The sequence below is a fragment of the Gossypium arboreum genome, chromosome 2 (assembly GCF_025698485.1).
Source record: "Gossypium arboreum isolate Shixiya-1 chromosome 2, ASM2569848v2, whole genome shotgun sequence".
In the NCBI taxonomy this organism is placed as follows: Eukaryota; Viridiplantae; Streptophyta; class Magnoliopsida; order Malvales; family Malvaceae; genus Gossypium; species Gossypium arboreum.
In genome coordinates, this window is record NC_069071.1 from 105,389,704 (window position 1) to 105,411,400 (window position 21,697).

At 38.1% G+C, this 21,697-nt stretch overlaps 2 long non-coding RNA genes across 6 annotated transcripts; one reads left to right on the forward strand and one right to left on the reverse strand.

Annotated features, from left to right (window-relative positions):
- Positions 1-156: 156 nt before the first annotated feature.
- On the forward strand, positions 157-9,633 carry LOC128289365 (uncharacterized). Of its 5 annotated transcripts, none has more exons than XR_008278995.1 (13): positions 157-345; positions 433-650; positions 736-922; positions 1,119-1,214; positions 1,612-1,888; positions 2,054-5,213; positions 5,299-5,486; positions 5,701-5,764; positions 5,872-6,112; positions 6,210-6,308; positions 6,587-6,628; positions 6,786-8,076; positions 8,162-9,633. It is a non-coding gene; the product is annotated as an uncharacterized LOC128289365 (long non-coding RNA). The 5 variants fall into 5 exon arrangements; XR_008278994.1 differs by having other exon boundaries at positions 1,151-1,214; XR_008278993.1 differs by having other exon boundaries at positions 158-345; positions 736-1,214; positions 1,612-3,222; positions 3,298-5,213.
- LOC108466526 (uncharacterized) lies at positions 9,026-10,073 on the reverse strand. Its single transcript, XR_001868645.2, has 2 exons — positions 9,749-10,073; positions 9,026-9,457 (listed from the first exon to the last, which is right to left on the reverse strand). It is a non-coding gene; the product is annotated as an uncharacterized LOC108466526 (long non-coding RNA).
- Positions 10,074-21,697: the final 11,624 nt, after the last annotated feature.

Here is a 21,697-nt window from a genome sequence, read left to right on the forward strand (position 1 = left end):
TCATTGAATCTTGACCATTGATTTATGATTATTACACTTAATCATATCCGTTAAAAAATGGGAAACTTAATTAATGCTAACATTTATAAAAATTCCTTATATGGCATTATGCATATCCACCAGACCAGCACCTACCACTTTAGATTATCATTTAGTGTTAGTGAAATAGAAGTTGCTGTTTATCTTTACTAATAGAAAAAAATATAACTGCGTTTGCTGCATGAGTTAATCGTACACAATAAAATTAAGGAATTATATTAGATTTTTGAGAAAATACCACTTGAACTACATGCAGGGAGGGTCAAGTGGTATCATACTTGCAAGTAGGTTGTCTATATGCCTTAGGTTGGTGCTTCAAGCCTCCTCACACATAAATGATTTCCATAATTAATGTTACACACCATATTGACAACTCTCCAGTGAGTTTTACAGTTCATATCTCCGTCAACCGTGGTGCTCTCGACTCTGCAAGCCCATGCCTAGTGCAGGCATCTTAAAGCAGTCGGGCTCTCAGCAAATTCAGAAGGATAAAACTCCTCCACGGGAAGAATACCTTACATTGTTAGGGGTTCAATTGTCTTATTTACAAAAGAGAGATTTGGAGGTTGGCCACATCTTCTCTTTTGCATGCTAATATTGGAAGCCTTATGGTACGGTTTCGAATTAGATGATTTCAAATTTCTCAACTAGGAAGTTTATTTCTATATTTGATTTAATAGAATTTGTTGTTTTCAGGTCAATTGTTATTCTTTGAATTCTGTTGGACCTACTATGGAAATTTAAGCGGTCCAAGGAGATTCCTTGTAGTTTACTTCACCTCTTCTCTTTCAAGTAACAACTCTTAAACTCATTACAGTATCTTATAGATTGCTGGTTGTGCAAAGCACCTGCAATTGGTGCATTAGGTGCAATCTCTGGATTAGTAAGTCATCTTGAAGTTATTCGCAAAATAAGATTAATGTTCATAAGAACCTGTTCCAACTAATGATTGTCCGCTTTTAAAATCTAGGTTTTCTTTCTTTTTGTTTTGTTTTCTTTTCTTTTTTTTGCTTGGGAAATCAATCGTTTGCTTTTATCGCCAGTCTTTTTCTCATTTTACAATCTCTTGGCTGTTTAAGTTGGTTTTGTTGCTGTGTTCGTCTTGAGACAGAGGTTTGATCAGAGATGCCAAAGAAGATCTGCAGCACATGGCACAAGTTATTTTCCCAAACACGGTATGAGTCAAAGCTTTCGCAATTCAATGTTTGAGAGTCGGAGGAACTGTAAAAGACATGTCAATAAACCGGGCTCATATATGAACAAGTTTAGGAAGAAGAATAATTCTTATTTCTTCTAATCTGAATACAGCCTTTTTAAAGAATAGCAGGAAAAATAAAAAGGAAATAATCTCTAGAAATTAGCCTATTCCTAAAAATTAGTAATTTGATTATGGCTAATAGTACAAGGAAATTCCTAGAACTAAGGTAGAAAATCTGCTTAATTTAAGGAATTCCAACACTTCCCCTCAAGCTGGAGTGTAGATGTTAATCAAACCCAGCTTGCCCATAATTTCTTCGAACAGTTTTCTGCTCAAGCTTTTGGTTAACACATCTGCTACTTGTTGTCTTGTAGGTAGATATGAAACACAAACTTCCCCTTTGTTAATTTTCTCCGTAATAAAGTGGCGATCAATTTCCACATGCTTGGTACGGTCATGGTGTACAGGGTTATGAGCTATGCTAACTGCTGCCTGGCTGCCTGGATGCCAAAGAAGATATGCAACACATAGCACAAGTTATTTCCCCAAACATTGAGTTATTTCGCTACTCTATGTTTGAGAGCCTAAAACCACTTATCAAAAAACCCGTCTCATACATACCAAATGCAGTCCCTAGAGTTAGATGCCTTCGTAAGTCTAGATTTAATCAAGTTTCTGCCATGTTACTGCTTGATACAATGATTTCCTTGAAGAAAATCGTAGTATCTAGTAATCCTCCAGCCTACTTTCTTAGTGCATCAAGTTCTTTTGCTCTTATTTTTCTGAGCTCGGTGGTAATGAATGTTGATCATGCAGGTTATTAGGCCAATGTCAAGAGGCGTCGATAATTGTGGTTATGTAAGTCTCAACTACAATGCCTTCTTGTACATGTACTTGTAGTATACCTGTATTTAAAGTAACGGTTGTGTATCATAAGAATCTCCTTATACTTCATTAATACAGACATTTACAGTTTTACTTACGAGATTGTTTAACACCTTAACTTACAATTTCAGATAGGAGGCTTGATTTTAGGAGCAGCAATTTACTAGTCTGTATGACCTCCATGTAAATATGCTTCTATGGCCAGCAATGGCCAAAGATTATTCTCAGATTGACAAGTATTTTTTTACCTTTCTGACAGAAAGCTGAAACCTTGATGAACCAGTCTAAAGGCCAGTTTTTAGCATTGCTTCTAAGAAGCACTTTTGGGGAGAAGCTAAAATTTTCTGCTTCTGTCAAAAGCACTTTTGGGCCAATTTTTGGGTTTTGAAAAGCACTTTTTCTCTCAAAAAGCATCTTGTTTAGCAATGCTTTTATCTCAGAAGTGTTTTTTGTCCCAAAAGTACTTCTTAGAAGCAATGCTAAACTGGCCCTAAGTATTGACAATTGTGACACTGGTTCGGATTTAAATTGGTTGTAGATATACCATATGCAAAGTATTACAAGGGGTTTGCAAGGTAGAAGTGAATTCTAATCAAATCAGTGATTTACCAGAAATAATCGAAGGGATGTTCCCTAGCTATTTTCTGATGAATCACTGACCGTTCAGAGTTCACCACCAGTTCTGTGTTGCATTTTAGCAAAACAATCTGTGTTCTGATATCTGCAGTGTAGTGGAGTTTGAAGTGAAGATAGCCCTTTTCTTATATTGAAGCTCGTTGAATCTTTACCGTTCATTTATGATTATTACACTTAATCATATCCATTAAAAAAAAGGGAAACTTAATTAATGCTAACATTTATAAAAATTCCTTCTATGGCAATAGGCATATCCACCACCTACCACTTTAGATTATCATTTAGAGTTAGTGCATTAGAAGATGCTGTTATATTTACTATTACAAAAAAATATAACCGCGTTTGGTGCATGAGTTAATTGTACACAATAAAGTTGTAGAATTGTATTAGATTTTTGAGCAAATACCACTTGAGCTACATGCAGGGAGGCTCAAGTGGTCAAGTAGGTTGCCTATATGCCTTAGGTTGGTGCTTCAAGCCTCCTCACACGTAAATGATTTCCATAATTAATGTTACACTATATATTGACACCTCTCCAGTGAGTTTTGCAGGTCATATGTCCGTGAATGCGGAAGGACAAAGAAAAAGGTTTGGAAATGATACTGTCTGTCCTTCGTGTTGATCTTACTTATTCTTCAATGCAGAAGAACAAAGAAAAAAGTTTGGAAATGCTGGAAATAGTGGATCATCCAAGATATGTACTTACAGGAGGAATTCATTGAACACAAGGAAATTGCCCATTGTGAGTTTTCGCTTGTGAAAACAATTACATGTTCATTCAACAAAGGATTGAATTGTCTGTATAAAAACAAAAAGTAAATTATATAATTTGCAGAATTTATGTTGCACAATTGGCAACACAAGGGAAGCTCTTGCTTTGGTTTCATTATAGTTTTAGAAACTGTGGGTTGATATTTGATTACCGGTTATGCATATTGTATTTGGACTCGGTCAAAGAAAACTAGGTGCCACTACAAGTTACTGGTTCTTCCAAGCACCCGCAGTTGGTACATCAGGCACAATATTTAGATTAGAAAGTCACCTCGAACTTATTCGCAAAATAAGATTAATGTTCATAAGAACCTCTTCCAACTAATGCATGTCTGCCTTGAAATTTAGATTTTCTTTTGAAATAGATTTTTTGCTTTTATTGCGTGTCTTTGTCTCATTTGACATTCTCTTGGTTGTCTAGGTTGGTTCCGTTGCTGTGTTTGTAACGAGATATAGAGGTATGATCAGAGATGCCAAACAAGATCTGCAACACAGCACAAGTTATTTCGACAAGCCCAGTATGATTCTAAGTTTTCGCTAACCTAAAACCATATAATTAACCATCAAAAAACCGGTCTCATACATACCAAATGCAGTTCCTAGAGTTTGATGCAGCAGTTTACTGGTCTGTAGGACCTGCATGGAAGTATGAATCTATGGCCAGCAATGGCCAAAGAATATTCTCAGACTGAAAACCACTTTTTACCTTACTGACAGAAAGCTGAAACCTCGATGAACCAGTGTAAGCATTGACAATTGCGACACAGGCTCTGATTTTAATTGGTTGCAGCTATATTATATGCAAAGTATAGCAAGGGGTTTGCAAGGAAGAAGTGAATTCTAATCGAACCAGTGATTTACCAGAAAATAATCGAAGGGATGATGGTGATTTCCCTAGCTATATTCTGATACATCACTGACCGTTCAGAGTTCGTCACCATTTCTGTATTGCAATTTAGCAAAACAACCTGTTTTCTGATATCTGTAGTGTAGTGAAGTTTGGAGTGAAGATGGCCCTTTTTTTATATTGAAGTTCGTTGAATCTTGACCCTTGATTTATGATTATTACACTTAATCATATCCGTTAAAAAATGGGAAACTTAATTAATGCTAACATTTATAAAAATTCCTTATATGGCATTATGCATATCCACCAGACCAGCACCTACCACTTTAGATTATCATTTAGTGTTAGTGAAATAGAAGTTGCTGTTTATCTTTACTAATACAAAAAAATATAACCGCTTTCTGTGCATGAGCTAATCGTAGACAATAAAATTATGGAATTATATTAGATTTTTTAGAAAATACAACTTGAACTACATGCAGGGAGGGTCAAGTGGTATCATACTTGCAAGTAGATTGCCTATATGCCTTAGGTTGATGCTTCAAGCCTCCTCACACATAAATGATTTCCATAATTAATGTTACACTATATATTGACACCTCTCCAGTGAGTTTTGCAGGTCATATCTCCGTCAACCGAGGTGCTCTTGACTCTACTAACCCACGCCTACGGCAGGCCTCTTAAAGCAGTTGGGCTCTCAGCAAATTCAGAAGGATAAAACTACGCCACTGGAAGAATACATTACATTGTTAGGGGTTCAATTGTCTTATTGACAAAAGAGAGATTTGGAAGTTGGCCACGTCTTCTCTTTTGCATGCTAATATTGGAAGCCTTATGGTATGGTTTCGAATTAGATGGTTTCAAATTTCTCAACCAGGAAGTTTATTTCTATATTTGATTTAATAGACTTTGTTGTTTTCAGGTCAATTGTTATTCTTTGAATTCTGATGGACCTACTATGGAGAATTTAAGCGGTCCAAGGAGATCCCTTGCAGTTTACTTCACCTCTGCTCTTTCAAGTAACAACTCTTAAACTCATTACAGTACCTTATAAATAGCTTGTTGTGCAAAGCACCTGCTGTTGGTGCATTAGGTGCAATCTTTGGATTGGTAAGTCATCTCGAATATATTCGCAAAATAAGACTAATGTTCATAAGAACCTGTTCCATATAATGATTGTCCTCTTTTAATATCTAGGTTTTCTTTATGTCTTTTTTTTTTTGCTTGGGAAATCAATTGTTTGCTTTTATCGCCGGTATTTGTCTCATTTTACAATCTCTTGGCTGTCTAAGTTGGTTTTGTTGCTGTGTTTGTCTTGAGACAGAGATATGATCAGAGATGCCCAAGAAGATCTGCAGCACATGGCACAAGTTATTTTCCCAAACACGGTATGATTCAAAGATTTACTTCTGAAGAATCACCATACTTCTTCGTTAATACAGACAGTTACAGCTTTACTTCTGAAATTGTTCAGAATCTAAACTTACAATTTCAGCTATGTGGCTTCTTGGAGGAGCAGCAGTGTCCTGGCTTATAGGACCTGCATGGAAGTACGATTTTGACTCAGCCAAAGAAAACTAGGTGCCACTACAAGTTACTGGTTCTTCAAAGCACCCGCAGTCGATACATCAGGCGCAATAATTGGTTGATTAAGTCATCTCGAACTTATTCGCAAAATAAGATTAATGTTCATAAGAACCTGTTACAACTAATGATTGTCTGCCTTGAAAATCTAGGTTTTCTTTCTTCTTCTTCTTTTTTTGTGCTTGTGAAATCAATTGTTTGCTTCTATTGCCAGTCTTTGTTTCATTTGACATTCTCTTGGTTGTATAGGTTGTTTCTGTTGCTGTGTTTGTATTGAGACATAGAGGTATGATCAGAGATGCCAAAGAAGATATGCAACACATAGCACAAGTTTTTTCCCCAAATATGGTATGATTCTAAGCTTTCGCTACTCTATGTTTGAGAGCTTAAAACCATATAATATCTTATCAAAAAACCAGTCTCATACATACCAAATGCAGTCCCTAGAGTTAGATGCCTTCGTAAGTCTAGATTTATTCAAGTTTCTGCCATGTTACTGCTTGATACGATGATTTCCTTGAAGAAAATTGTAGTATCTAGTAATCCTCCAGCCTACTTTCTTAGTGCATCAAGTTCTTTTGCTCTTATTTTTCCAAGCTCAGTGGTAATGAATGTTGATCATGCAGGTTATTAGGCTTATGTCAAGAGGCGTCGATAACTGTGGTTATGTAAGTCTCAACTACAATGCCTTCTTGTACGTGTACTTGTAGTATACCCGTATTTAAAGTAACGATTATGTATTGTAAGAATCTCCATATTCTTCATTAATACAGACATTTACAGTTTTATTCTGAAATTGTTTAACATCTTAATTTACAATTTCAGATAGGAGGCTTGATTTGAGGAGCAGCAGTTACTGGTCTGTAGGACCTGCATGGAAGTATGAATCTATGGCCAGAAATGGCCAAAGAATATTCTCAGACTGAAAACCAGTTTTTACCTTACTGACAGAAAGCTGAAACCTTGATGAATCAGTCTAACGGCCAGTTTTTAGCATTGCTTCTACGAAGCACTTTTGGGCAAAAAGCTAAGATTTTCTGCTTCTGTCAAAGGCAGTTTTGGTCCAATTTTTGGGTTTTGAAAAGTACTTTTTCTCTCAAAAAGCATCTTTTTTAGCAATGCTTTTATCTCAAAAGTGTTTTTTGTCCGAAAAGTGCTTCTTAGAAGCAATGCTAAACTGGCCTTAAGTATTGACAACTGTGACACCGGCTCTAATTTAAATTGGTTGTAGATATACTTTATGCAAAGTATTACAAGGGGTTTGCGAGGTAGAAGTTAATTCTAATCGAATCAGTGATTTACACGAAACAATCGAAGGGATGATAATGATTTCCCTAGCTATTTTCTGATAAATCACTGACCGTTCAGAGTTCACCACCATTTCTGTGTTGCATTTTTGCAAAACAATCTGTGTTCTGATATCTGTAGTGTAGTGGAGTTTGAAGTGAAGATAGCCCTTTTCTTATATTGAAGCTCATTGAATCTTGACCGTTCATTTATGAATATTACACTTAATTATATCCGTTAAAAGAAAGGGAAACTTAATTAATGCTAACATTTATAAAAATTCCTTATATGGCAATATGCGTATCCACCACCTGCCCCTTTAGATTATCATTTAGAGTTAGTGAAATAGAAGATGCTGTTATCTTTACTATTACAAAAAAATATAACCGCGTTTGGTGCATGAGTTAATCATACACAATAAAATTGTGGAATTGTATTAGATTTTTGAGAAAATACCACTTGAGCTACATTCAGGGAGGCTCATGTGGTATCATACTTGCAGGTAGGTTGCCTATATGCCCTAGGTTGGTGCTTCAAGCCTCCTCACACGTAAATGATTTCCATAATTAATGTTACACTATATATTAACACCTTTCCAGTGAGTTTTGCAGGTCATATCTCCATCAACCGAGGTGCTGTCCTCTCTGTGAACCCATGCCTACGGCAGGCCTCTTAAAGCAGTTGGGCTCTCAGCAAATTCAGAAGGATAAAACTCCGCCATGGGAAGAATACCTTACATTGTTAAGGTTTCAACTGCCTCATTGACAAAAGAGAGATTTGGAGATTGGCCACATCTTCTCTTTTGCATGCTAATATTGGACGCTTTATGGTATGGCTTCAAATTAGATGGTTTCAAATTACTCAACTAGGAAGTTTATTTATATATTTGGTTTAATAGAATTTTTTATTTTCAGGTCAGTTGTTATTCTTTGAATTCTGATGGACCTACGATGGAGAATTTAAGCGGTCCAAGGAGATTCCTTGTAGTTTTCTTCACCTCTGCTCTTTCAAGTAACAACTTTTAAACTCGTTACAGTACCTTATAAATTGCTTGTTCTGCAAAGCACCTGCTGTTGGTGCATTAGGTGCAATCTTTGGATTAGTAAGTCATCTCGAACATATTCGCAAAATAAGATTAATGTTCTTAAGAACCTTTTCCAACTAATGATTGTCCGCTTTTAAAATCTAGGTTTTCTTTCTTTTCGTTTTTTTTGCTTGGGAAATTAATTGTTTGCTTTTATCGCCCGAATTTGTCTCATTTGACAATCTCTTGGCTGTCAAAGTTGGTTTTGTTGCGGTGTTTGTCTTGAGACAGAGGTATGATCAGAGATAACCAAGAAGATCTGCAGCACATGGCACAAGTTATTTTCCCAAACACGGTATGATTCAAAGCTTTTGCAATTCAATATTTGAGATTTGGAGGAACCGTATGAAGCCATGTCAATAAACCCGTCTCATATATACCGAATGCAGTCCCTAGAGTTGTTGCCTTAGTAAGTCTAGATTTATTCAAGTTTCTGTTATGTTACTGGTGTGATACAATGACTACTCTGAAAAAAGGTGTAGTCTCTACCGTCCTCAAGCGGACTTTTCTTAACGCATCAAATGCTTTTGCGCCTGCATTTCGGATGTTAGTAATGAATGTTGATGATGCATGCTATTGGGCTTATGTCAATAGGCATTGATAATTGGGGACACGTAAGTTTTAACTATTACACGTGTGCTTGTAGTATACCGCTATTTAAAGTAACGGTTACGTATCATAAGAATCACCATACTTCTTCGTTAATACTGACAGTTAGAGTTTTACTTCCGAAATTGTTCAAAATCTAAACTTACAATTTCAGCTATGTGGCGTCTTGGAGGAGCACCAGTGTCCTGGCTTATAGGACCTACATGGAAGTACGATTTTGACTCAGTCAAAGAAAACTAGGTGCCGCTACAAGTTACTGGTTCTTCAAAGCACCCGCAGTTGGTACATCAGGCGCAATAATTGGATGAGTAAGTTGTACAAGCCCAATTATGCCCAGCCCAAACTAAAAGACCAAACCCAATTAAATACAAATCCTAAAGCCCAAATTCTAGCCCCCTGCAGAGAAGAGAAAACAGCAGTAGCCCTCAAGCTTCAGCAGCACACTCGGCCAACCAATAGTCTCCTCGCGCACCACCACCGGCATATGCTCCCTTCATGCGTCTGACACACCCATACCCTGCAAACACCAACAAAAACAGCAGCCGCAACAGAGGAATGGTTGCATTTTTTTATTTGTTATTATAATCAGTTATAAAACCGAAGGGAGAAATTTTGTAAAGGGGAGAGGAAGAAAAAAAAAGAAGGAACACCAGCAATCAAAAAATATATACAAAAGGTTCATATTCGAGTTTATCTTCTCGATTTTTTTCATTTCGTTTCAATTCCTTTTCAATTTCTTTTTTATCTGTACTTAAAATCTATTAAACAAGAGTGGGCATAAAGAATAAAAGAAAAAGGAAAGGCTCACCTGAGTTACCTTGTGGCCCGTCGTCGGAAGTTTCTTTCCACGGTCGAAATCGGGCATGAAAGGAGTGAAAGTGGGCCTTTTTCTTTCGATCTTCGCGGGCATGGAGGGGTTCATCCTCGGATCTGTTCAAAAAAGGGCTAAAGGTCCCTTCTTGCGCATCACCGGTCACCGGATTTGATGGCGGTGCGGTGGTGCGACGGACAGTCGTGGCCCTTTGGCCAAAGGAAAAGGGAGAGGGAGAGAGTTAAAAGAACTCTGTTTCTTTCTAAAAGAAAAAGAATGCAAAAAATAAAAAAAATAAAAAAGATGAAAATTGGCCTTAATAAAAAAAACATGAAACGGCAGAGTTGTTTTCAAGGCAAAAGTGGGGCATTTGCACTATGGGTCCTTCAGCTTTACTACCCGCTTTCAACACCCCTTTGGCTCTTAATTTTGCGCTTTAATTTGGCCCCATGGATTTTACACTAGTCGCATTTTGGTCCTGCATGATATAAAGCGTATAAGGGCGGGGATATTCTCCTTATAAGTCCCTCTTTCTTTGCATGCATTCCATTCGAGTCCTTTCTCTTTTAAATTTGTCCCTTTAATTTAATTTTATTTTAATTTGGTCATAAACCTTCTAATGTCAAACCATTTGGCATATTTTGCTTGCTTATTCTTTAGAAAAATATGTATTCTGTCAAACCATTATATATTTTATTTTAGATCTTTTATTTTTATATATATATATATATATATATATATATATATTAGTTCTCTTAAAATCATTTTATGAACCATTTATTTAAAACTGATTTATGGTATTCTTTTCAAATTGTTATTGTATATTATTTTAGGTTATGAGTATATTTTCTTAATTAGCTACTTTAAACGGTTTTATTATATATTACTTCAAATTATCTTATATATTATTTATTTTATGATTTTATGTATATACGGTTATTTTAAAGTTTTACATATCATATATTTTAAATTTATATATATTATGTAGTTAAAATTATTTTATATATTCAAAGTTTTCACATATAGTTTATTACAAACCGTTTTATTATTATTTACTTCAAGTTTGTCTATATTATCTATTTGAGATTCTTATTTATTTATTCGTTTGAATCATTCTTATACACTATTTATTTTAAACCACTTAAGCATCATTTATCCTTATTCTCCATATATTTTATTTACTCAAAACTCTTTTTCTATTACTTTTGTTAAGACCGGATTTATAGATTATTTATTTTAAAGCTCTTTATCCATATATCATTTATTTTAAGTTTTCATATGTTGTTTTTATTTTTATTTTTTCCTTTTTTTTTTTTTTAAAAGAAACTATTTATAAGGTTAATATATATATATTATTTTATTCTATTTTAAATTGGAATCATATATCAACTATCTTAAGTTATTTTATATTATTCACTCTAAATTTGCTTTATAAACTATTTTTAACTTGCTTTTATGAATTATTGTTTTCATTACTTGTTTTAAGTCGTTATATATATACTTTATTTTAAAACCCTATTTATTTATTTTGGAATGTTTTATTATTATTTACTTCAAGATTCTTTACATTATTTGTTTCACACTTTCGTATACACATACATTGTCTATTTTAACCTTATTATAATCTTTTAAAATTATTTTTATATGGTTGATCTTTCTTTAAAAATTCTTTTTGCATATTATTTATTTATTTATTTAAAACTCATTTATCATCCTTTTAGTTTCGTTTCTTTTTACGTCTTATCCATTTTAATTAACTTTATGCTATCTATTATCTTTTTGATTATTTAATTCATTTATCTTTGATTATTAATGTCAGCGCAATTACTGCCATTACATGATTCGTTTATTTGTATTGTCATATTATTGTCATTCACTTGCGTAATATTTTTATCATCATTCTATGTCGCATTACACCTTCATTTCATATCATCACCCTATAAATCAAGCCCCGTTATATTCATCCAATAAATTGTTTTATGTGAATCCGAACGAATAACACGTCGTTTAAATATCAAATTCGCTACTATTAAAAATATATATAAAAATTTCAAAATAAGGCAATGTTTCGCATTTTGGAACATCGAAGAATTGTGCCCTAACTTACGTGGTTTTAGTTCTCTCATTGGTCCTAAATAGCTAAATATCCTTTTCGAGTTTCAAAACAAATAAAATTCTCGTTTAAATTGAAAGACGACCTTGTGCTCGAGAATTCATGGTATTGTGTCCTAACTTACGGGATGTGATACTCTGATATCTCGAGATAAAGAAATCTTTAAACAATCGATTTGAGCTAATTCAAGACTCTTAAAATCAATATTAATAGAAATGATCAATTTCAAATCCATTCCCGATTTTCAATTTTCGACTTTGAGACACTAATTAATCAATTAGGTACCAATTTTGGGCGTTACGAGGGTGCTAATCCTTCCTTGTACGTAACCGACTCTCGAACCCGTTTTCTTAAATTTCGTAGACCAAAATGTCGTTTTAGTAAACTAAAATGTTTTATTAAAACAAAGGTGATCCGATCACACCCAATAAAGATCGGTGGCGACTCCCGTTTTAATTTCCACTTTCAAAACCAAAGTCGATTCCCGTATCCAAAAAATGGTTTCGATAGCTTGGCAACTCCACTGGGGACTTCGAGAGTCAAGCCTTAAATTGGTTAATTTTTGTCTTTTTTCGAAAATTAAAAATCGGTTTTAAATTATCTGCATTGCATATTGTTTGTTATTTTCATGGCCTTCTTCATAATATGTTTGCTTTAAGTAGTTTAGTTCTATGATGTATCTTTGCATATTGCATCGCATTATTGGTCAATTTCACCCTCTTAAGTGGAAGTGAGAAACTACTCCTTCGTGAGGTCTTCACCTCCGTATAGGATAGTGGATCGTTTTCGGGATACATCCGTACCTGCGTCTTCGTGAGGTTTTCATCTCCGTATAGCCGTAGGGAAATGTATTCCCCTGAATCGAACTCGGTCCGTATGAGCCTATAATGGGCGAGGGTCGAGGAATCTGCTGGTTCAGGTACCTTTACCATAGAACCGAACTACATGTAATGAGCCCTAGGAGGCTACCCTAGGTAGAACCACACCGAACCCTAGTGGTTACCCTATTAGGCATTTATTTACTCCTTATTTGTTTTGAATTCTATTCTTTGTATATAATACTAACTTGTTGTCTTTTGATTGTTTTCGCATAGCATCTCATCATAAAAGGGTATTGATTTACGTTCGGTTACTAAATAGAAGAGTTTAGCATGGAAAAAGGATTTCTTGATAGAGTGGAGGATAATGCGGCCGTCCGAGTGTGGTCTGAGAGAACGCAACAAGAGAAAGGAGATAGTTTGACCGAGGGATATGAATCGGAGTTGTGGGATTTCACTCGCATTAGTGTGACTCAAAATGACCTGCAAGAGTTAAAGGATATATGGAATAGTTGGAATGGCGAAGTCAAGCAACTCTTTTACTGAAACTACGGCGATTTACCCTATTTGCTCGATGTAAAGGTGGAAAAGTACTTGTTCCGGCTCTCGCAGCTTTTGGAACCTCACATAGCTTGCTTCACCTTCGGAGAAGTTGATTTAGTACCTACTGTGGAGGAATACATGGCGTTACTTAATTGCCCGAAGATTCAGGCTGATAGGGCCTATTCAAGACCTGTCAACATCCCTCCCTTTTTGAAGAAGTTGATGAATATAACGGGGATGAGCGAGCAATGGGTTGCAGCCCGCATCAAGCAAAAAGGGGATAGTAAGTGTATTCCTTGGAGGAATTTGAGGGACTTGATTCTTGCGCACCCGGATTCGAAGAAAAGGGTTGATGTTTTTGCCTTAAGCCTCTACGGTTTGATCATCTTTCCCAAGGCGCTAGGACACATAGATGAAGCGGTCTCAGATCTATTCGATCGGCTTGATAAAGGTACTACACCTATCCCAGCAATACTAGCAGAAACTTTCAGATCCTTGAATGCATGCCGGAGAGCGGGCGAGGGAAGATTTATTAGTTGTGCTCAGCTTCTTTTGGCTTGGTTCCATAGCCATTTCTAGAGGGTGGAGAAGGTCTCTTATCGGGTTTTCTCTAAGGATTATTCCCCATTAAGGGAATTCGTGGCCATACCGAGGCGGGACGACATCTCAGAAGAGAAATGGATAACTATTCTCCAGAATTTGCGGGCCGAAGACGTTGAATGGAGAGCTCCGTGGTTGATTCCTGACGAGATCTTATATAGGTGCGGTGATTTTGACTAAGTCCTCTCCGCCGAATATGAGGAGCCGTTGGATACGCTCCATCGATAGTGTTAAGGCAATATCGATCAAGGCAATTTATACCAGTGACACAGGGTTTGGCACAATGTGAGTTCTCCTATAAAGACAATAATTATAAGAAGAGAGTTTGCGAGGTGTCAGATGCATGGAACCAAGCTCGAAGAATGAAAAGATTTACCACAGGCCCGATGACCACCCCGGGTATGAATGGTGGTGGGGTAGGAGAGTCAACGACAACATCCCTAGGCCGAATCAAAGAAATACTCAACCGATAGAGGAGCATTTACGGGTTATCCCATCCGAGTTAGAGATCATTAAACAAGACTTTGAGAAAAAGAACTCAGAGTTGGGGAAGAAGATAGAGCAGCTAGAAGAAAAGAAAATGAAATTGGGATTAGACGTCGATGTCCACAAGCTAGAGGCTGAGAAGTTAAGGAAAGGTAAGAACAAAGCCGAGGAAGGTTTGGATAGTTTAAAAACCGATTACAAGAAGTTACGTATGTCAATAAGAACTGCCGATTTAGGTAAAATGTCGGAGCAATGGCTTCAAGAGATCAAAGTGAAAAAGACTAGAGCCGACCATTGGGAGAAAAGGTTTCAAGATGCCCGAATACGAGAGGACACTCTGAAAAAGAGTTTGTTAGAAAGCCAAAACGAAAAGGAGAAGTTACGTGCTCGGGTGGTTGAATTGGAAAAATCACTTCATCAACATCGTAGTCGTAATTGATAATTGAGCTGAAAGCTAGTCTGAGCAGGATCGAAGAGTTGAAAGGGAAAGTAGAAGAACTCGAGACTGCACTACGAGATAGTAAAATTCGAGTGGAACTGCTTGAGGCAAACAACGACCATTGCAGGGAACAGCTTCACCACTCTCAGAACCAGATTAGAGATAGAGATTATATCATGGGCGAAGTTGTGGCTCAGGTTTGAGGGGTAGCCGATCACTTGCAAACCTTGGCAGTCCAAGCTGATGTATTAAGCTTAAAGTACGAGTCAGAATCAGATCAAGGCTGAAAACTAGCTTGGCTCCTTAGAAAAATTAAGGCTTTGGGCATTAGGAGAAAGTCGTATATGTAACCATCCGTTCTATGTAAAGAAATTTTTCTTCTAGTGAAGTTCTTCTAATGAAATTGAATTGGAATCAACGCCTTTTTTTTTGCATTCATTCATTTGCATTACATTTCATCATGTGTATTAAATTTCGCGAAAAGACCCTAATTAAACAAAATTATTTCAGTTAATCTGGAAACCAACGAGAATCAACCAACCGAACACAGCTACTATACCCGCCGTAAAACCAAAGCAATAGATCAGAGATTAGAGAGAATAGAACAAATGCAAAAGGAAATGCAAGAGCAATTACAAGCACAGATGCAAGAGCAACTGGCTAAGATACAACAAGATATGAAGGAAAAAATGGAAGAATCCCAAAATAATCTGATAGGCCGGTTAGGCGCGATTCTTTGCTAGAGAACGCGAGAAAGGAAGAGCACCATGGGGAACAATAATGAAGACCCTATCTATCCTCCAGGCTTTGCTCCGATAAACACCTAACCACAATCGGAAGTGCATCCACGAACGGTATCTGTCACTATTAAGCCCCAGCAATACCAGGTCAATACCTCGACACCAATAAACATTCCTATAGGATCAGGCTCTAATCCCGGGGATAATCCAGCTAATCCATTTGTCCCAGTCCTTGATGACATGGCAGAAATAGAGAAAGGAAAAGTAGATATGGCAAAACAACTCGATAATCGGTGCAAATGGCTTGAGGAAAAATTCAAAGCAATGGAAGTCTGGCGATAAGCGTATGGGATCGATGCTAAGGACTTAAGCTTGGTCCCGATCCGGTGCTCCCACCAAAATTTAAAACCCGGAGTTCGAAAAATATAACGGACGAGCTGCCTCAAACTCATATTACGATGTTCTATCGAAGGATGACAGGTATGTTAACAATGATCGATTGTTGATCCACTTGCTCCAGACGATCGATCGGATCTGCGGCCAAGTGGTATAACCAAATACCGTGCCCAAATTGGTTCGTGGAAGGACTTGGCTCAAGCTTTCATGAAACAATACGGTCCACGTGACGGACATAGCACCCGATGAATTACCTTACAAAACATGGAAAAGAAGCCGAGTGAGACCTTCAAACAAGATGCACAACGGTGGAGGAAATAGCGATGCAAGTCCAACCACCCTCTTGAAGAAGGAAACAACCATGCTATTTATCAACACTCTAAAGGCCCCATTCATTAACCGCATGTTAGGAAGTGCTACTAAAAGCTTCTCAGACATAGTAATGTCCGGGGAGATGATAGAAAACGCAGTAAGATGTGGGAAGATTGAAGCGGGGGAAAATGCCAAGAGAACGGCTCCAAGAAGGAAAGAAAACGAGGTGAACAATGTGAGCGCATATCATAAGGGTTATTCCAAGTCAGTCACAGTAAACCAGCTGAGGGCAGTGACTACTAGCCATCAGGGCTCCGCGAGTCAAGATTCCAACCCAAGGCCTAACACGGAAAGAGTCCAGTTCACGCCAATCCCAATGACGTATAGGGAGCTTTACCAGAACCTGTTATGCGCATATAGTGTCTCCCTTTTACCTAAAACCCATGCAACCTCCATTCCCAAAGTGGTATGATGCAAACGCGCAATGCGAATACCATGCAGGAATTGCGGGGCACACAATTGAGAACTGTACGGCCTTCAAAAAATTAGTCGAAAGGTTCATAAAGATGGGTATTGTGAAGTTCGATGATCCCATAAAACCTAATGTGGCGGGAAACCCGTTACCCAGTCATTCAGACAATGGGGTAAACGCGATAAGCGAAAGTGGAGGAAGGAGAACTAAGATGGACGTATCGGAGGTAAAGACCCCGTTGAGATGGGTTTGGAAGAAAATGGTGGAAGAAGGTTTACTTATACAAGGTTTAGAGGAGAAGCCTGAAGGAGGGAAGTACTATTGTGAATTCCACGACGAGGAAGGGCATGAGATCCAAAAGTGCAATGAATTCAGGGCTCTGGTACAGAGATTGATAGAAAATAAAGAGATCAAATTCTTTGAGTACACCGAGGGCCGAAGGGAGAAGATGTGTGCGTCGAGCAAGGGCCGACCAACAATGTCCGAGGGTCAATCATCCGGTCGTAATTATATCCCAACCAAGAGTCAATAAAGTCGAGTACCAATTATGCCAAAGGTCACAATTCAAAAGCCCATTACTTTCCCTTATAAGGATAGCAAAAGGATTCCTTGGAATTACGATCGAACGTAACGATCCCGGAGGAAGAATCCATTAGCACTTCGAGAAATGTCAAGACGAGGGTTTCTATACACGCAGCGGAAGGCGTTATACTCCGAACACAAAGGCAGAATCAGCTAAAGGAAAATCTGTGGTCATTGAACAAGAAAAGGAAAAGACGACCAGACCTGAATCACCCGTGAATGAGCCTGTAACTGAAAAAGAGGCTAAAGAATTCTTAAAATTCTTAAAACACAGCGAGTACAGCGTTGTAGAGCAATTACACAAACAGCCATCTCGTATATCCGTACTAGCCTTGCTATTGAGTTCAGAAACTCACCGAAGTGCATTGATGAAGGTTTTAAATGAAACATATGTTGCGGATGACATCTCTGTCAACAAACTCGATCGTCTGGTCAATAACATCAGCGCGGATAATTTTATTTTCTTTAATGATGATGAAATACCACCGGGAGGCATGGGATCTACAAAGGCGCTACACATTACCACTCGCTGTAAAGGATACACATTGCCGGGGGTATTGATTGATAATGGATCGGCATTGAATGCCATGCCCTTGTCCACGTTAAATAAGTTGCCAGTGGATAACTCCCACATGAAGACATGTCAAAACGTCATGAGAGCATTCGACGGTACAGAAAGAAAAGTGATGGGAAGGATCAAGATACCTCTCTTGATTGGCCCAAATACATACGAGGTGGACTTCTTGGTAATGGACATCAAGCCATCATACAATTGCCTGTTGGGGAGACCGTGGATTCACTTTCGGCGAGGCGATCCGCCATCCCTACACCAAAAGTTAAAGTTGGTAACTGAGTGCAGGTTGGTAACGATAAACGCGAAGGAAGATATTATTGCATCCGTCACCAATGACGCACCGTACGTAGGTACGGACGATGGGGCGATAGAATGTTCCTTTCGATCGCTAGAATTCGTCAATGCTACATTCATTGTCGAAGGAAACAAGATCCCAATACCCAAAATATCCAAAGTTACGAGGATAGGCCTACGATTGACGGTCGGCAAAGGAGACCTACCGGGAAGAAGACTTGGAAGGTGCCTCCAAGGAAGAAGCGAGATACCAATGCTAAAAGAAAAACGAGATCGCTTTGGCTTAGGATTCAAGCCAGACGCGAAGCAAAAGAAGAAGGAGCTGGAAAAAAGGCAAAAGATGATAAGAGCACGTCTGTGCGGTGAGGAGGTCAAATGGGAACCAATGACCTTCCCTCATTTATCCCGAACGTTCGTGTCCGGAGGAACTATCCATCCAAAATAAGAGATGACAATGCAGAAAGTGGCAGAAGAGATGTTGGGAAGTTGGAGCATTAACGCCATATCTGAAGAAAAAGCTAAAGAATGCGATTTATCTGGAATTTGCCCTTACATTGCTAGAAGTGTTTTGAACAATTGGACCGTGGAGAAGATCCCTGTAACTTTTAGAATTAATTCAGAGTAATGTTCAAAACAAATTTATTGCTCTATGCCTAGGGGCAATAAGAACCCTTTTATGAAATAGGCATATGTCCAAATATCGTCATTTCAATAAAATGCATTCTTAGTATCATATTAAACAAATATTCTTTTATTTTTCTACTTCATTCATAATCATGCCACAAATCAAATATTCTTAGTTTCTTTTGTTCTTTGGATTTCTTTCTTCATCCATAATAGGTCTCTAGATATCAATGATGTGAGCAACGTTGCCAATGACCCAGAGATTCCTTTCGAGCAAGATTTGTGTATGGAGGACACTTTGAAAATTTTGAGGATGACCGAAATTACGTCTATCTCTGATTTGTTAAGGATGGTAGATCAAGAGGAGAAACAAATCCTACCTCATAAGGAGTTAGTGGAAATTGTTAGCTTAGGAGAAGGAAAAGAGGTGAAAATTGGAGCTAGTATCGCTGCAGAAACAAAGCAAAACCTCATCGAGTTACTCCGGGAATTCAAGGATGTCTTCGTATGGTCATATCAAGACATGCCCGGATTGAATACTGATATCGTGGTACATCGACTGCCCATAAAGGAAGAATGCAGGCCAGTACAACAGAAACTCCGAAGGATGAGACTTGATGTTTTGTTAAAGATAAAGGAAGAGGTCAAAAAGCAATTCGACGCTAGTTTCTTACAAGTGGTCAAGTACTCAGAATGGGTAGCCAACATAGTCCCAGTTCCTAAGAAAGATGGGAAGGTACGGATGTGCGTGGACTATCGGGACCTGAATAAAGCCAGCCCCAAAGATAATTTTCCATTACCTCACATTGATACACTAGTGGACAACACGGCAGGTTACTCACTTTTCTCCTTCATGGACGGCTTCTCGGGATATAACCAGATAAAAATGCATCCTGAAGACATGGAAAAGACAACATTTATAACCATGTGGGGAACGTTTTGTTATAAAGTGATGCCATTCGGATTAAAGAACGCAGGAGCAACATATCAGAGAGCCATGGTAACTTTGTTCCATGACATGATGCACAAGGAGGTCGAAGTTTACGTTGACGACATGATTGCAAAATCCAAAATCGAGAAGGAGCATGTGCAAGTCCTGAGGAAACTATTCTTGAGATTAAAAAAGTTCCAACTAAAGCTCAATCCCGCAAAGTGCACATTCTTGGCTAGGTCAGGAAAATTGTTGGGGTTTGTAGTCAGTGAGAGGGGAATCGAGATTGACCCAGATAAAGTCAAGGCTATACAAGAATTACCCCCGCCACGCACTCAAAAAGAAGTTCGAGGTTTTCTAGGAAGATTAAATTACATCGCCCGTTTCATCTCACAACTAACGGAGAAATGTGACCCTATATTTCGTCTCCTTAGGAAGCATAATCCAGGTGTTTGGGATGAGGAGTGCGAGAAAACTTTCGATAAAATCAAACATTATTTGTCCAGTGCCCCAGTACTGATGCCACCTTGCCCGAATAAACCACTGATACTGTACTTGACAGTGTTTGAAAACTCCATGGGATGCGTGTTGGGCCAACATGACGAGTCAGAAAGAAAAGAGAAAGCGATATACTATCTCAGCAAGAAATTCACCGAATGTGAGACAAGATATTCGTCGATCGAGAAGTTGTGTTGTGCTTTAATTTGGACAACCCGAAGACTGAGACAATACATGTTGTACCACATAACTTGGCTTATCTCGAAACTAAATCCTTTGAAGTATATAATGGAGTCAAATGCTTTGAATGGAAGAATGGCTCATTGGCAAATTCTGCTTTCTGAGTTTGACATAGTCTACGTGAACCAAAAGGCTGTAAAGGGGAGTGCAATAGCAGATTTTCTGGCTAGTAGAGCTTTAGAAGATTATGAACCATTGAGCTTTGACTTCCCGAATGAAGACCTAATGTACGTTGCGACCACGGAAGAAGACTCTCAAGAAGGTCACCTATGGAAATTGAATTTTGACGGAGCTTCAAATGCTGTGGGTAACGGAATCGGGGCAGTCTTGGTATCCCCAAACGGAGATCATTATCCTTTCACCAGTAAACTGGATTTTGATTGCACAAACAATATGGCCGAATACGAAGCATGTATCATGGGAATTCGTGCAGCAATAGAACGTAAGATTAAAATGCTAGAGGTATATAGGGATTCTGCATTAGTGATCTATTAGCTTAAAGGGAATGGGAGACAAGAGACCTAAGTCGATCAATTATCGAAGGTGGTTCTTGAGTTAATCGAGGAGTTTGACAATATCACTTTCGCTACCTTCCACGAGATGAAAACCAGATGGCTGATGCTTTGGCAACCTTAGCTTCTATGATCAAAGTGAATAAACAAGAGGATATGAAGCCTATCCAAATGAGTATTTGTAAGGCTCCAGCTCATTGCTGCAACATTGAAGAGGAAGAAGAGAAAGATGATCATCCTTGGTACCAGGGTATTTTACGATATATGAAGAGTCGTGAATACCCAAACCAAGAGACTGAGAATGATAAAAGGACACTAAGAAGGCTGGCTAGTGATTATGTCTTGGATGGAGAGATCCTATACAAGAGAAGGAAGGATCAGGTACTCTTAAGATGTGTAGACGCTGTCGAGGCTAAGCAAATCCTGGAAGAGGTTCATGAGGGTGTCTGCGGAACACACGCTAATGGTTTCATCATGGCCAGACAGATTATGAGATTCGGATATTATTGGTCCACCATGGAAGGAGATTGCATCAACTATGCCAAGAAATGCCATAAATGCCAAATTTATGGAGATAAAATGCATATACCTCCTTCACCCCTTCATGTCATGACTTCTCCATGGCCTTTCTCCATGTGGGGCATGGATGTTATTGGGCCGATCTCACCAAAGGCATCTAATGGACACCGATTCATCTTTGTGGTCATAGATTACTTCACCAAGTGGGTAGAGGCTACTTCTTACGCCAACGTCACAAAGTCGGCAGTTAGTA